Below are 14852 nucleotides of genomic sequence, written 5' to 3' on the forward strand. Positions count from 1 at the left end.
ATATGTGCTGTAGACCATGGTGTCCGATGTGTAATTAAACGAGAGCTGACTTTTTGGTGTTGCAATACTCTATAAAACGTTATTGGGATCCCAAAGTAAATTGAAAGCTACTTATGAACAGGGCTCATGTCTTAAGCTCTTTTGTATCTCTTTATCTATTCTAATACCTTAGAGCACTGTAGGTATTTGACTACTATTTAAAAAAAAATTTTTTAATAGATTTTTGGGTAGCAGTTTGTTCAAGACTTTGAGAATTCTGCCCAAGCTAATATATTCCGTGGAGTTGAAAAGTGTGGAAGCTCTGAGTTCTGCAGTTTCTTTTCCTAATTTATGACGTTTTGTATACATTAGGAGAAGATCATTTAAAGTTCCTGTTTGTTTGAATCTGGATTCCAGACTTAAAATTTAGTTGTTTCTGTCCAATGATTTTACTGAGTTCAAGAAAATTGTGGTCAACAGTGTGAGAAGCAAACATGTTTTTGAGAGCATCTCGGTCAGCTTACCAGCAAAAGAATCCCTTCGCATGAAATATGCAAACTGCCTAAAAGAAGAAAATTAAGCCACACCTCGCTCAAACAATGAGCTCAGGGAAAGCGGCTCCGTGGGAAAGTTAATTTCTGGCAACGCACTGAATGATTTTTCTGCACGTGACAGCAGGGCTGACACAGGGGTGCAGGGGTTGCCACGTGGCAGGGAGGGACTGCTGTGGAGCTGGCAGAGGTCCCAGCTAGTGACTGGCAGGGGCTGTCCCCAGGAAGCTGCGAGCACCAGTAGCAGTGAGCGCGGGGCTGGCGGGAAGCCGGTCATGCAGCCGGCAGCGGAGACTGCGAGACAGGAACCTGGCTGGAGCTGCTGTCAGCAATTCAAACCGGGCATCAACCCGGCTTAGAGTTCTCTGAGAAATCCAGGATTGACACCACCTAATTCTGAATATAGTCAGCCAGACCACATGAACTGGCCAAGTGGAACATTTCGTGTCTGTGTAGAATGACCTTCTTCCCCATGAATACCTATGACTGATTATTTTGTTGGTGCCTGTTTTCTTCAATGGAAACTCCAAGCAGTAGCGGCAATAAAGATATTTTGCAGCAACAGAGAGATTCTTGAATCCAGCCCTGTAAATGCCTAATTAAGTATTAAGTCTTAACCAGCAATAAGGTAGGGAAGCATCTGGTTCTTTTAACCAAGGTTTAGGACAGCGATGCTCATTTTCATAGAAACAGGTTGTAATCTAATATTAAAGAAAAGTCACCTTTGCTGGCAATCCACGTTTGTGCTTTGCAATTGTTTTAATCCTAAGCACATCCAAATGAAAGAACATTAGGACAGCCAAGGTTAGAACTGGGCTGGGCTCTTCTAGAAAACACACACATACACCACACACACAGACACACACACACAGACATGCACACACACACATGCACACTCCTGAATGTACCCAATTGATTTACAAAATGATGTTACGTGATGAAGGAAGATTCAGATCAGTAGTACTATATAAAAGCTGAGCAAAAAGCATAGCTTAAGAATTCTTCAGTCATCTAAACGAAAAAAAAGAATTCTTTGCCTTTATTTTGCTTGCTACTACACCTACAAGAAATTATTTTTTAGCATTTACTTGTAGCGATGTGGTATGGATTAGTAATTCTCATGTTGAAGGTTACGGCATCTAAAGAAATTGGAGGACAGTCCAAAGGTTTTAGGGAAATGAAAACTGTTACTCTGAAGAATGGCAGCAGCACCGTTTTTGAAAGAATAATATTCCCTCTTCACATAAGTCCATTCTTTCACCATTTCCTAGATTTTTTCATGTATTTGATGTCACCTCAACTCTTTAAACAAAATTTCAACCTATCTGTTTTTGATAATACCATTTAACCACATTTTCAAGAGCAAGCAACTCCTGATATAGTGTAGTAGTGAATAACAAAGGTTTTGGTATGTGCATGGGATGGGTAGGAATGTGGGAGACATTTTGCAAAAGAGAGCCTCTTGCCCATTTCTGGCTCTATTGGCAATTGGAGTCACTTTGAATAAGTCACCTGCTTGTGTTTCAACTTATTCCCCAAGAACATGGGGGTTAATGTAATATAACATCCCTCTACTATAGTCTTAAGAACTGATAATACCTAAAAATATAATGTGCAAATTGTTGTGAGGTCATTAAAACTAGAGACTTTACACAATTAAACAGTCAACGTTTTCTAACACTTTTCACACCACCCAGTAAATTAGCTAGAAGCTTTTCACTGCTTTCAGCTTAATCTAACATTTTTATTAATGTGTCAGTTACAACACTGAATATATGAATTTATTTACTGCAGTTTAAACATACCAATTCTTTGTCCGTGTACATGATAGAAGGATATTGCAAACAATGTAGAAACATTTCCCAGATGTTTACATGTCTCAGGAAGTCCGAAGCAAGCTCACTACTGAATGTTAATTTGTAATACTACGGGATGTATTTTTTCCTTCTAACTGAAGAGATAAGGTTTCCCAACATTACTACTTTGGCGAAAGAAATTGCTCTCTGAAACTAAGTTGTAATTATGAAACAGTTCTTTGTGGTATCTTTTTAGGCAAATTGGAAAAAAATATACCAATTGTTTGGATTTGGATAACCTCTTGAGTCTACTTTTTGCTTGTAGTATAGGTAAAACTGTTCTTACTTGAACCCAGGATCAAGATCACAAAAGGACATCCATGAGACATTGAGGACAGTCATGACATGGGGGCAGGGAGCCCTGGACTGGAAACCCATCTTGCCTTCTGACCAGTGTGTACCCCTGAGAATTCTAAACTTCACCTAAGGCGCGCTTCTTCACTGACAAAAAGGAGGCAGCCACAGAAGGCCCGCCACAGGGTATGGTGAGGGTTCAACATGTATTTCATGGAAGGACTTGGCCTAGAACCGCCCAAACAATGGCACAAGAAAGGACTGCCTGCAGCCCTGGGCGCTGCAACCTTTTCCTCGCAGGTTATTCCTAGTTCCCACGTGGCTGTACCGGGCTTTTCTCTTCAGGAATGCCAGTTTCATTTTTCTCAGCTGATGCAGACTGCTCTTCAGTATTTCTGGAAATAAGAATTTCTACGGAGGCAATTCTCTGGAACATAAAATGAAAGTAAGTAAACCAATAAAAAAATCACAACAGACAGAACAAATTTATGGATAAAAATAAAAACTGTTATAATGGGTCTGCTTTGTTTTTCAGGATATTGGCACCTAAATTTCTTAAAGATGACTTAGGCTATACTAAAAAAAAAAAAAATTAAACACACCTTCTGTGAGGCAAATTATAAATTTCTCGCTGATTGCATTACAATTAAAAAGAAATCTTGTTGTGTACCTAACTGCGTCCCAGGCTTGTGTGCTGAGCATTCAGTAGGAAACAGACTACGCTGTAGAATGCTAAGGCCCTTCTCCTGCTGTCCTGCAGCTTTTAGTGTGAAGTGGTAGAGTCAGGTGTGAATCATGTAATTATGAGTGTGACAGGTGTGGGGAAGGGAAAAGGCTAGGTAATATGGGAACAGAGGAAGGGAATATATCCCGATCTGGTTCGGTCATAAATTCTCTCTAGAGTAGAGAATATATGATTTCAACCCTAATAAGGAGACCAGTTGCATCAGAGACAGGTAGTTTTCTTTGCTAGTAAAGTATTTTTGCTGGGTCTTTATCATCAAGAAATAGTTTTTTCAATTTACTGATGTTATAGATAGCGAATATTGGATTCTTTTTTTTTTTTCTTTGCTATATGCAACTTAATAATAACTGTGATTTGGTGAATACTTGCTATTGGCTACTAATGTTGTAGGTGCTTTACAGGATTTTAATACAACTCTGTGAAGTATTATTTGCATTTGGTAGATACAGAAACTGTGAGAGGTAGAGAATTGAAGTAACATTTTCAATGTCACACAAGCAGGAAGTGATGGAGTTGAGATGGATGTCCAGGTCTGGGGTCTCTAATGCTGACAAGTTTTGTAATTCTCAGGGCAATAGAACCCCAGTCAGAGCAACGATATTCACTAGCAGAAGGCTGCTATTTGCATTTGCTATTTTTTAAAATGTGTGCACACGTCTTTAATAATGCATCTAATCAAGATTTGCATAGAATAGAAATTTTTAGCACCCAGATGAAACCAATTGTTGAATTGTCTCTGAATCAAAAGATGAGAATGTGAGCTCCACAAGGACCAATCATTGTCTGATTTATTCATTACAAAGTTCCTAGAACAGTGCCTGGCACTACAAAGTATTTGTTGAATTAATAAAATGACAAGTGAAAAAATTAGCCAAAAACAAAGAATCACATTTATTATTGCGAAGAAGAAAGGATACAGCACTTATTTGAAGTTGTTAACTTCTTTCAAATTCTTTTGAATCAAGTTAGGTATATTATCAGACCATTTTAACTAGTGAAATTACCAATTTAGAAATTATGTAAAGCCCTGATAAAAGATTCTGTTGCCAATATCCCGATGAAGAATAATGGGAAGACAAGTAAGTTGCTTGATATGTAGTGGAGTCGGTTCATTTTATAAGAAACTATGAAGATGAAGTAGAAAGTTGTGTTTACACTGATGAAATGACAATGATTTAGGGATAGGGAATAGTTTCATGGGAATGCCTTCTTTTTTTTTTAACATCTTTATTGGAGTATGATTGCTTAACAATGGTGTGTTAGTTTCTGCTTTATAGCGAAGTGAATCAGCTATATGTATACATATATCCCCATATCTCCTCCCTCTTGCCTCTCCCTCCCACCTTCCCTTTCCCACCCCTCTAGGTGGACACAAAGCACCGAGCTGATCTCCCTGTGCTATGCGGCTGCTTCCCACTAGTTATCTATTTTATATTTGGTAGTGTATATATGTCCATATCACTCTCTCACTTCATCCCAGCTTACTCTTCCCCCTCCCCGTATCCTCAAGTCCATTCTCTATATGTCTGTGTCTTTATTCCTGTACTGCCCCTAGGTTCTTCAGAACCTTTTTTTTTTTATTAGATTCCATATACATGTGTTAGCATTTGTTTTTCTCTATCTGACTTATTTCACTCTGTATGACAGTCTCTAGGTCCATCCAACTCACTACAAGTAACTCAATTTCGTTTCTTTTTATGGCTGAGTAATATTCCGTTGTATATATGTGCCACATCTTCTTTATCTATTCATCTGTCGATGGACACTTAGGTTGCTTCCGTGTCCTGGCGATTGTAAATAGAGCTGCAACGAACATTTTGGTACATGACTCTTTTTGAATTATGGTTTTCTCAGGGTATATGCCCAGTAGTGGGATTGCTGAGTCATATGGTAGTTCTATTTTTACTTTTTTAAGGAACCACCATACTGTTCTCCATAGTGGCTGTATCAATTTACATTCCCTCCAACAGTGCAAGAGGGTTCCCTTTTCTTCACACCCTCTCCAGCATTTATTGTTTGTAGATTTTTGATGATGGCCATTCTGACTGCTGTGAGGTGATACCTCACTGTAGTTTTGATTTGCATTTCTCTAATGATTAGTGATTTTGAACATCCTTTCTTGTGTTTGTTGGCAATCTGTATATCTTCTTTAGAGAAATGTCTATTTAGGTCTTCTGCCCATTTTTGGATTGGGTTGTTTGTTTTTTTCATATTGAGCTGCATGAGCTGTTTGTGAATTTTGGAGATTAATCCTTTGTCAGTTGCTTCATTTGTAAATATTTTCTCCCATTCTGAGGGTTGTCTTTTCATCTTGTTTATGGTTTCCTTTGCTGTGCAAAAGATTTTAAGTTTCATTAGGTCCCATTTGTTTATTTTTGTTTTTATTTCCATTTCTCTAGGAGGTGGGTCAAAAAGGATCTTGCTGTGATTTATGTCATAGAGTGTGCTGCCTATGTTTTCTTCTAAGAGTTTGATAGTGTCTGGCCTTACATTTAGGTCTTTAATCCATTTTGAGTTTATTTTTGTGTATGGTGTTAGGGAGTGTTTGAATTTCATTCTTTTACATGGAGCTGTCCAGTGTGCCCAGCACCACTTATTGAAGAGACTTTTCTCCATTGTATATTCTTTCCTCCTTTATCAAAGATAAGGTGACCAGATGTGTGTGGGTTTACCTCTGGGCTTTCTATCCTATTCCATTGATCTATATTTCTTTTTTTCTGCCAGTACTATACTGTCTTGATTACTGTAGCTTTGTAGTATAGTCTGAAGTCAGGGAGCCTGATTCCTCCACCTCCATTTTTCTTTCTCAAGATTGCTTTGGCTATTCGGGGTCTTTTGTGTTTCCTTACAAATTGTGAAATTTTTTGTTCTAGTTCTGTGAAAAATGCCATTGGTAGTTTGATAGGGATTACATTGAATCTGTAGATTGCTTTGGGTAGTATAGTTATTTTCACAATGTTGATTCTTTCAATCCAAGAACATGGTAGATCTCTCCATCTGTTTGTATCATCTTTCATTTCTTTCATCAGTGTCTTACAGTTTTCTGCATACAGGTGTTTTGTCTCCTTAGGTAGGTTTATTCCTAGGTATTTTATTCTTTTTGTTGCAATGGTAAATGGGAGTGTTTCCTTAATTTCCTTTTCAGGTTTTTCATCATTAGTGTATAGGAATGCAAGAGATTTCTGTGCATTAATTTTATATCCTGCTACTTTACCAAATTGATTGATTAGCTCTAGTAGTTTTCTTGCAACATATTTAGGACTCTCTATGTATAGTATCATGTCATCTGCAAACAGTGACAGTTTTATTTCTTCTTTTCCAATTTGGATTCCTTTTATTTCTTTTTCTTCTCTGATTGCTGTGGCTACAACTTCTAAAACTATGTTGAATAATAGTGGTGAGAGTGGGCGACCTTGTCTTGTTCCTGATCTTAGTGGAAATGGTTTCATTTTTTCACCATTGAGAATGATGTTGGCTGTGGGTTTGTCATATATGGCCTTTATTATGTTGAGGTAAGTTCCCTCTATGCCTGCTTTCTGGAGGGTTTTTTATCATAAATGGGTGTTGAATTTTGTAGAAAGCTTTTTCTGCATCTATTGAGATGATCGTATGGTTTTTCTCCTTCAATTTGTTAATATGGTGTATCACATTGATTGATTTGTGTATATTGTAGAATCCTTGCATTCCTGGGATAAACCCCACTTGATCATGATGTATGATCGTTTTAAAGTGCTGTTGGATTCATTTGCTAGTATTTCATTGAGGATTTTTGCATCTATATTCATCAGTGATATTGGTCTGTAGTTTTCTTTTTTTGTGACATCTTTGTCTGGTTTTGGTCTCAGAATGATGGTGGCCACGTAGAATGAGTTTAGGAGTGTTCCTCCGTCTGCTATATTTTGGAAGAGCTTGAGAAGGATGGGTGTTAGCTCTTCTCTAAATGTTTGATAGAATTCGCCTGTGAGTCCATCTGGTTCTGGGCTTTTGTTTGTTGGAAGATTTTTAATCATAGTTTCAATTTCAGTGCTTGTGATTCGTCTGTTTATATTTTCTATTTCTTCCTGGTTCAGTCTCAGGAGGTTGTGCATTTCTAAGAACTTGTCCATTTCTTCCAGGTTGTCCATTTTATTGGCATATAGTTGCTTGTAGTAATCTCTCATGATCCTTTGTATTTCTGCAGTGTCAGTTGTTACTTCTCCTTTTTCATTTCTAATACTATTGATTTGAGTCTTCTCCGTTTTTTTCTTGATGAGTCTGGCTAGTGGTTTATCAATTTTGTTTACCTTCTCAAAGAATCAGCTTTTAGTTTTATTGGTCTTAGGTATTGTTTCCTTTATTTCTTTTTCTTTTATTTCTGATCTGATTTTTATGATTTCTTTCCTTCTGCTAACTTTGAGGGTTTTTTTCTTCTTTCTCTAATTGTTTTAGGTGTAAGATTAAGTTGTTTATTTCAGATGTTTCTTGTTTCTTAAGTTAGGATTGTATTGCTATAAACTTCCCTCTTGGAACTTTTTTTGCTGCATCCCATAGGTTTTGGGTCGTCATGTTTTCATTGTCATTTGTTTCTAAGTATTTTTTGATTTCCTCTTTGATTTCTTCAGTGCTCTCTTGGTCATTTAGTAGTGTATTGTTTAGCCTCCATGTGTTTGTACTTTTTAAAGATTTGTTCCTGTAATTGACATCTAGTCTCATAGCACTGTGGTCAGAAAAGATACCAGATATGATTTCAATTTTCTTAAATTTACCAAGGCTTGGTTTGTGACCCAAGATATGATCTATCCTGGAGAATGTTCCCTGAGCACTTGAGAAGAAAGTGTATTCTGTTGTTTTTGGATGGAATGTCCTATAAATATCAATTAAGTCCATCTTCTTTAATGTATCATTTAATGCTTCTTTTTCTTTATTTATTTTCATTTTGGATGATCTGTCCATTGGCAAAAGTGAGGTGTTAAAGTCCCCTACTATTATTGTGTTACTGTCAATTTCTCCTTTTATGGTTTTTAGCATTTGCCTTATGTATTGAGGTGTTCCTATGTTAGGTGCATAAATATTTACAGTTGTTACATCTTCTTCTTGGATTGATCCTTTGATCATTATGTAGTGTCCTTCTCTGTCTCTTGTAATAGTCTTTATTTTAAAGTCTATTTTGTCTGATATGAGAATTGTTACTCCAGCTTTCTTTTGATTTCCCTTTTCATGGAATATCTTTTTCCATCCCCTCACTTTCAGTCTGTATGTGTCCCTAGGTCTGATGTGGGTCTCTTGTAGATAGCATATATATGGGTCTTGTTTATGAATCCATTCAGCCAGTCTATGTTTTTTGGTTGGAGCATTTATTCCATTTACATTTAAGGTAGTTATTGATATGTGTGTTCCTATTACCATTTTCTTAATTATTTTGGGTTTGTTATTGTAGGTCTTTTCCTTCTCTTGTGTTTCCTGCCTAGAGAAGTTCTTTTAGGATTTGTTGTAAAGCTGGTTTTGTGGTGCTGAATTCTTATAGCTTTTGCTTGTTTGTAAAGGTTTTAATTTCTCTGTAGAATCTGATTGAGGTCCTTGCTGGGTAGAGTAATCTTTGTTGTAGGTTTTTCTCTTTCATCACTTTAAATATGTCCTGCTACTCCCTTCTGGCTTGCAGAGTTTCTGCTGAAAGATCAGCTGTTAACCTTTTGGGGATTCCCTTGTATGTTATTTGCTGCTTTTCCCTTGCTGCTTGTAATATTTTTTCATTGTATTTAATTTTTGATAGTGTGATTAATATGCGTCTGGCGTGTTTCTCCTTGGGTTTATCCTGTATGGGACTGTCTGTGCTTCCTGGACTTGATTGACTATTTCCTTTCCCATATTAGGGAAGTTTTCAACTACAATCTCTTCAAATATTTTCTCAGTCCCTTTCTTTTTCTCTTCTTCTTCTGGGACCCCTATAATTCGAATGTTGGTGTATTTAATGTTGTCCCAGAAGTCTCTGAGACTGTCTTAAATTCTTTTCATTCTTTTTCTTTATTCTGCTCTGCAGTAGTTATTTTCACTATTTTATCTTCCAGGTCACTTATCCATTCTTCTGCCTCAGTTATTCTGCTATTGATTCCTTCTAGAGAATTTTTAATTTCATTTATTGTGTTGTTCATCATTCTTTGCTCTTTAGTTCTTCTAGGTCCTTGTTAAACGTTTCTTGTATTTTCTCCATTCTATTTCCAAGATTTTGGATCATCTTTACTATCATTACTCTGAATTCTTTTTCAGGTAGACTGCATATTTCCTCGTCATTTGTTTGGTCTGGTGGGTTTCTACCTTGCTCCTTCATCTGCTGTGTATTTGTTTGTCTTCTCATTTTGCTTAAGTTACTGTGTTTGGGGTCTCCTTTCTACAGGCTGCAGGTTTGTAGTTCCTGTTGTTTTTGGTATCTGTCCCCAGTGGGTAAGGTTGGTTCAGTAGGTTGTGTAGGCTTCCTGGTGGAGGGGAGTGGTGCCTATGTTTTGATAGATGAGGCTGGATCTTGTTTTTCTGCTGGGAAGGAGCACGTCCAGTGGTGTGTTTTGGGTTGTCTGTAACTTTATTATTATTTTAGTCAGCCTCTCTGCTAATGAGTGGGGTTGTGTTACTGTCTTGCTAGTTGTTTGGCATTGGGTGTCCAGCACTGTAGCTTGCTGGTCATTGAGTGGAGCTGGGTATTAGTGTTAAGATGGAGATCTCTGGGAAAGCTTTCACCATTTGATATTATGTGGGGCCGGGAGGTCTCTAGTGGACCAGTGTCCTGAACTCGGCTCTCCCACCTCAGAGGCTCAGGTCTGACATCGGCTGGAGCACCAAGACTCTGACAGCCTCCCGGCTCAGAAGAAAAGTGAGAAAAAGAAAGAAAGAAAGAAAGAAAGAAAGAAAGAAAGAAAAATAAATAAACAAAATAAAATAAAGTTACTAAAATAAAAAATAAAAAAGGAATAAAGAAAAAGAAAGAGAGAGAGAGCAACCAAACCGAAAAACAAATCCACCAATGATAAGTGTTAAAAACTATACTAAAAAACAAGCAAACAAAAAAAAACCCAGACAGATAGAACCCAGGGAGAAATGGTAAACGCAAAGGTATACAGACGAAATCACACAAAGAAGCATACACATACACACTCACAAAAGGAGAAAAAGGAAAAATATATATACATAAAAAAAGAAGAAAGGAAGAGAGCAACCAAATCAATAAACAAATCTACCAATGATAATAAACTCTAAATACTAAACTAAGATAAACATAAAATCAAAAACAAATTAAATGCAGAAAGCAACCTCCAATTCTACAGTTGATCCCAAAGTCCACTGCCTCAATTTTGGGATGATTCGTTGTCTGTTCAGGTATTCCACAGATACAGGGTACATCAAGTTGATTGCGGAGATTTAATCCGCTGCCCCTGAGGCTGCATGGAGATATTTCCCTTTCTCTTCTTTGTTCGCACCACTCCTGGGGTTCAGCTTTGGATTTGGCCCTGCCTCTGCTTGTAGGTCGCCTGAGGGCATCTGTTCCCCGCCCAGAGAGGATGGGGTTAAAGTAGCAGCTGATTAGGTGGCTCTGGCTCACTCAGGCCGGGGGGAGGGAGGGGTATGGAATGCGGGGTGAGCCTGCGGCTGCCGAGGCCAGTGTGACATTGCAATAGCCTGAGGTGTGCCATGTGTTCTCTCAGGGAAGTAGTCCCTGGATCACGGGACCCTGGCAGTGGCGGGCTGCACAGGCTACTGGGAGGGGAGGTGTGGATAGTGACCTGTGCTTGCACACTGGCTTCTTGGTGGTGGCAGCAGCAGCCTTAGCGTCTCATGCCCGTCTCTGGGGTCCGCGATGATAGCCACGGCTTGCACCCATCTCTGGAGCTCGTTTAGGCGGTGCTGTGAATCCGCTCTCCTAGTGCACCCTGAAACAATGATCTCTTGACTCTTAGGTCCAGACATTTTCCCAGACTACCTCCCGGCTAGCTGTGGCACACTAACCCCCTTAAGACTGTGTTCACGCAGCCAACCCCAGTCCTCTCCCTGCGGTCTGACCTCCGAAGCCGGAGCCTCAGCTCCCAGCCCCCGCCTGCCCCGGCGGGTGAGCAGACAAGCCTCTCGGGCTGGTGAGTGCTGGTCAGCCCTGATCCTCCATGCGGGAATCTCTCCGCTTTGCCCTCCTCACCCCTGTTGCTGTGCTCTCCTCCGTGGCTCTGAAGCTTCCCCCCTCCGCCCACCTGCCATCTCTGCCAGTGAAGGGGCTTCCTAGTGTGTGAAAACCTTTCCTCCTTCACAGCTCCCTCCCACTGGTGCAGGTCCCATCCCTATTCTTTTGTCTCTGTTTTTTCTTTTGCCCTACGCAGGTACGTGGAGAGTTTCTTGCCTTTTGGGAAGTCTGAGGTCTTCTGCCAGCATTCAGTAGGTGTTCTGTAAGAGCTGTTCCACATGTAGATGTATTTTTGATGTATTTGTGGGGAGGAAGGTGATCTCTGCGTCTTACTCCTCTGCCATCTTGAAGCTATCCCCTGGGAATGCCTTCTTAATATTTTAATAGATTATTTTGTATACCTGTTTCCATGCATGAAACAATTTGAGGGCCTGGAGAGGCTGCCAGGAGTGTTGAAGCACTCAGACTACAGCACTACAGTGTATTTAACAGGTAAAACTAATTAGAAATTTAACAACAGTTCTACAAAAAGAAGATATTACCATATTTTAAAGATATAATCAGTTACAATTAGAAAGCATGATCCTACAGGAATGCTATTTGTATTTATTCAGTCACTTATTCATTCAACAAATATTTATTCATGTTCCCTACTATGCACCACACAATGAATGATTCAGGCTCAGAATAGATCACTAAACAAAATAGACAAAGGACCTTGCTTTTATGGGACTCACAATCTAAAATGAGGAGATATTATACAATAAAAATGATAAATTAGCTTATTATATATAATTCAAATTGTAAGTGTTGTTTAAAAGAGAAAAAGGGGAGTAGGTTAAGGAGTGTAGGGAGGGTAGCTACAATTTTAATAGGGTGATCAGGATGGATCTCATTGAGAAGATGAAATTTAAGAAAGACAAGGCAGTAAGGGGTGCAACAATGGAAAAGGGAGGCCAGTTAGCAGACTTGGAGTTTCCAGGTAAGAAAAGATGGTGCTTGGGTATGAGTGGTTGCACTGGGCTTGGTGAGAGGTCATCGGGTTCTCAGAATATTTTTATTTATTGATAAACTGGTTGTGAGGTTTAACAGAAAGAAAGATTACTTTACCAAAACTGACTTTAAACTTCAGTCATGAAGCCGAATTTTGCTAAGCATGAAATGTTAAACTAGCATGACTGCCTTATCCTGGTAAATGATTTTTATTTAAATGAAAAAATTTCATGTGACTTCATCCCAAATCACTGATTTCACCAATGCCTTTTTTTTTTTTTTAAGTTTCAATTATATGACGTTAGGTAGAGTAAGCCTATGATTTAAATCCTGGTTGTACATTAGTATTACCTGGAGAACTTTAAAAAACTATTAGATGGCAGGTGCTACTCCAGAACAATTGACTGAAACTTTCCAAAGCTGGCGTCTGGGTACTGATATTTTTTAGTTTAAAAGTTCCCTGGGTGATTCTACTATGCAGCAGGATTAAGAACCCTGAAACATGGCCTGTCTCTGCTAAGTCAGGGGAGTAGTGCCCCTCAAAAAAGGAAGAATTTCATAACTTGATCTTGATATTTCATTAACATAATTTTAATTTTTTCTGAATAATTTAAAGGCAAAACCTAAGCAACAAAAATATTTTCTCCTTAGATCTCATGCTGAATAAGGGAGGCCATGTATAACAGCTTTTTAGCCAGCACTTGCAGAAATTAGCATTTGATCTAAGGAGATCTACACATTATTTCTGAAAGCGTTATTGATGCCAAGCCTAGTGTGAGGAAGGAAACCATGTTAATCACACGGGTTTCAGGTCCATTAGAAACACCATAGAGGGAGAGAAATTCCTTTTTTGCCAAATGGAAAATGTCAAAAAATCAGCAGGGTTAAAAAGAATTGGATTTTCATGCTTCTAGGAAGGGGGAAAAGAGAAGCAAAATAGAACCTAAAAACATGCCGCCGATTCTCCTAAATAAGTCAATTTAGTATGTGTCCATCATTAATTCAAAGATATTACTCTGTTTAACTGACCACTTCTTTAAAATAAAAATATCCCCTTCTCCCGAATCTTCTCTCCACCTGCTGTTTCAAACTACAGATCTAGGCTTTGTAAACCATGAATCTGTCCTTACCTGCTGGTTTAAATCCTTCGATTCAGATTCCGTCTGTTCTTTTCTGCTGTTAATTGTTTCTACGTCCGTCTGCTCATTGGCAATGTTAAAAGATGTCGTTAAAAGAAAAATACAGATATTGAGATCACTTTTGAAATATTTTTCAGAACATGATGCGTTTTCCTCACTAGAGTATATGGAATATATGCTTTAAATAACATACCTATTATATAAATAAGTTAAATCTTTAGTATAAACAATGTAATGAAGCTTGATAATTCAGAATTATCTTGAGAATCTTGAGTTTATAATTATGAATACAAGCATACCTAATCCAATGGAATCAATGTTTTCTAGCAAAGTTGGTTATAAGAAAATTATTGTAAAAAGATACATTATTTAATACCATCTTTCAGGAAAAAAATCAAGGTGAATTTATATATATCCTGCATAAACTAATATGAATACACATACTATGAATACACAGTGATGCACATAATAACACTGAAATATCTGAAAACTCTAACCATGGAAGGGTCTTACATGGCATTTGACTCCAATACAGATGGCATACTGGAGAATACAACCCATAATACATGTGCTGAAAAAGATAGAACCCTCTCCACGGTTGAGACTTCCCAGCTGCTCCAGGCCACTCCTTTTCCTCTACTGCCTGTGTTCCCAAGCACCTAACACACCACTTTTTGATTTTTGAAATCCTGTTTCCTTTCTCCTTCCTTTTTTATATATAATAGTAAGAATACAAAATTGCAATGTTTAACATCACACCATGGTATCTAACAATATTCTATATACCATATTTATCATACAGTCTTATTTCAATGGAAAATTCTTCATGTTTTAGGTATCAGGTTTCATTACATATGTAGATCTGGAGACGATAACTGATTTTACTTAAAATAAATTGTGGATTCTAGTTCCAGATATCCAGCTTTGAACCCTGGCTTGGACACTTATTTATTCTCCCTGTGCCTTGGGTGCATCACCTGGGAGATTGGGATAATAATAGCACTTGTTTATAAGATTATTGTGAGAATTAATCGAATTAATATATGTAAAACACTTAGAATTGTGCATAAGCATTATAAAGCTATGCGCTATTACCAACATATTTGCTATTCTCAACATTATTAGTATGGTGCTACGTAATGTGATTCCCAAAGACAT

Source organism: Balaenoptera borealis, assembly GCF_965194805.1.
Source record: "Balaenoptera borealis genome assembly, chromosome: 4".
In the NCBI taxonomy this organism is placed as follows: Eukaryota; Metazoa; Chordata; class Mammalia; order Artiodactyla; family Balaenopteridae; genus Balaenoptera; species Balaenoptera borealis.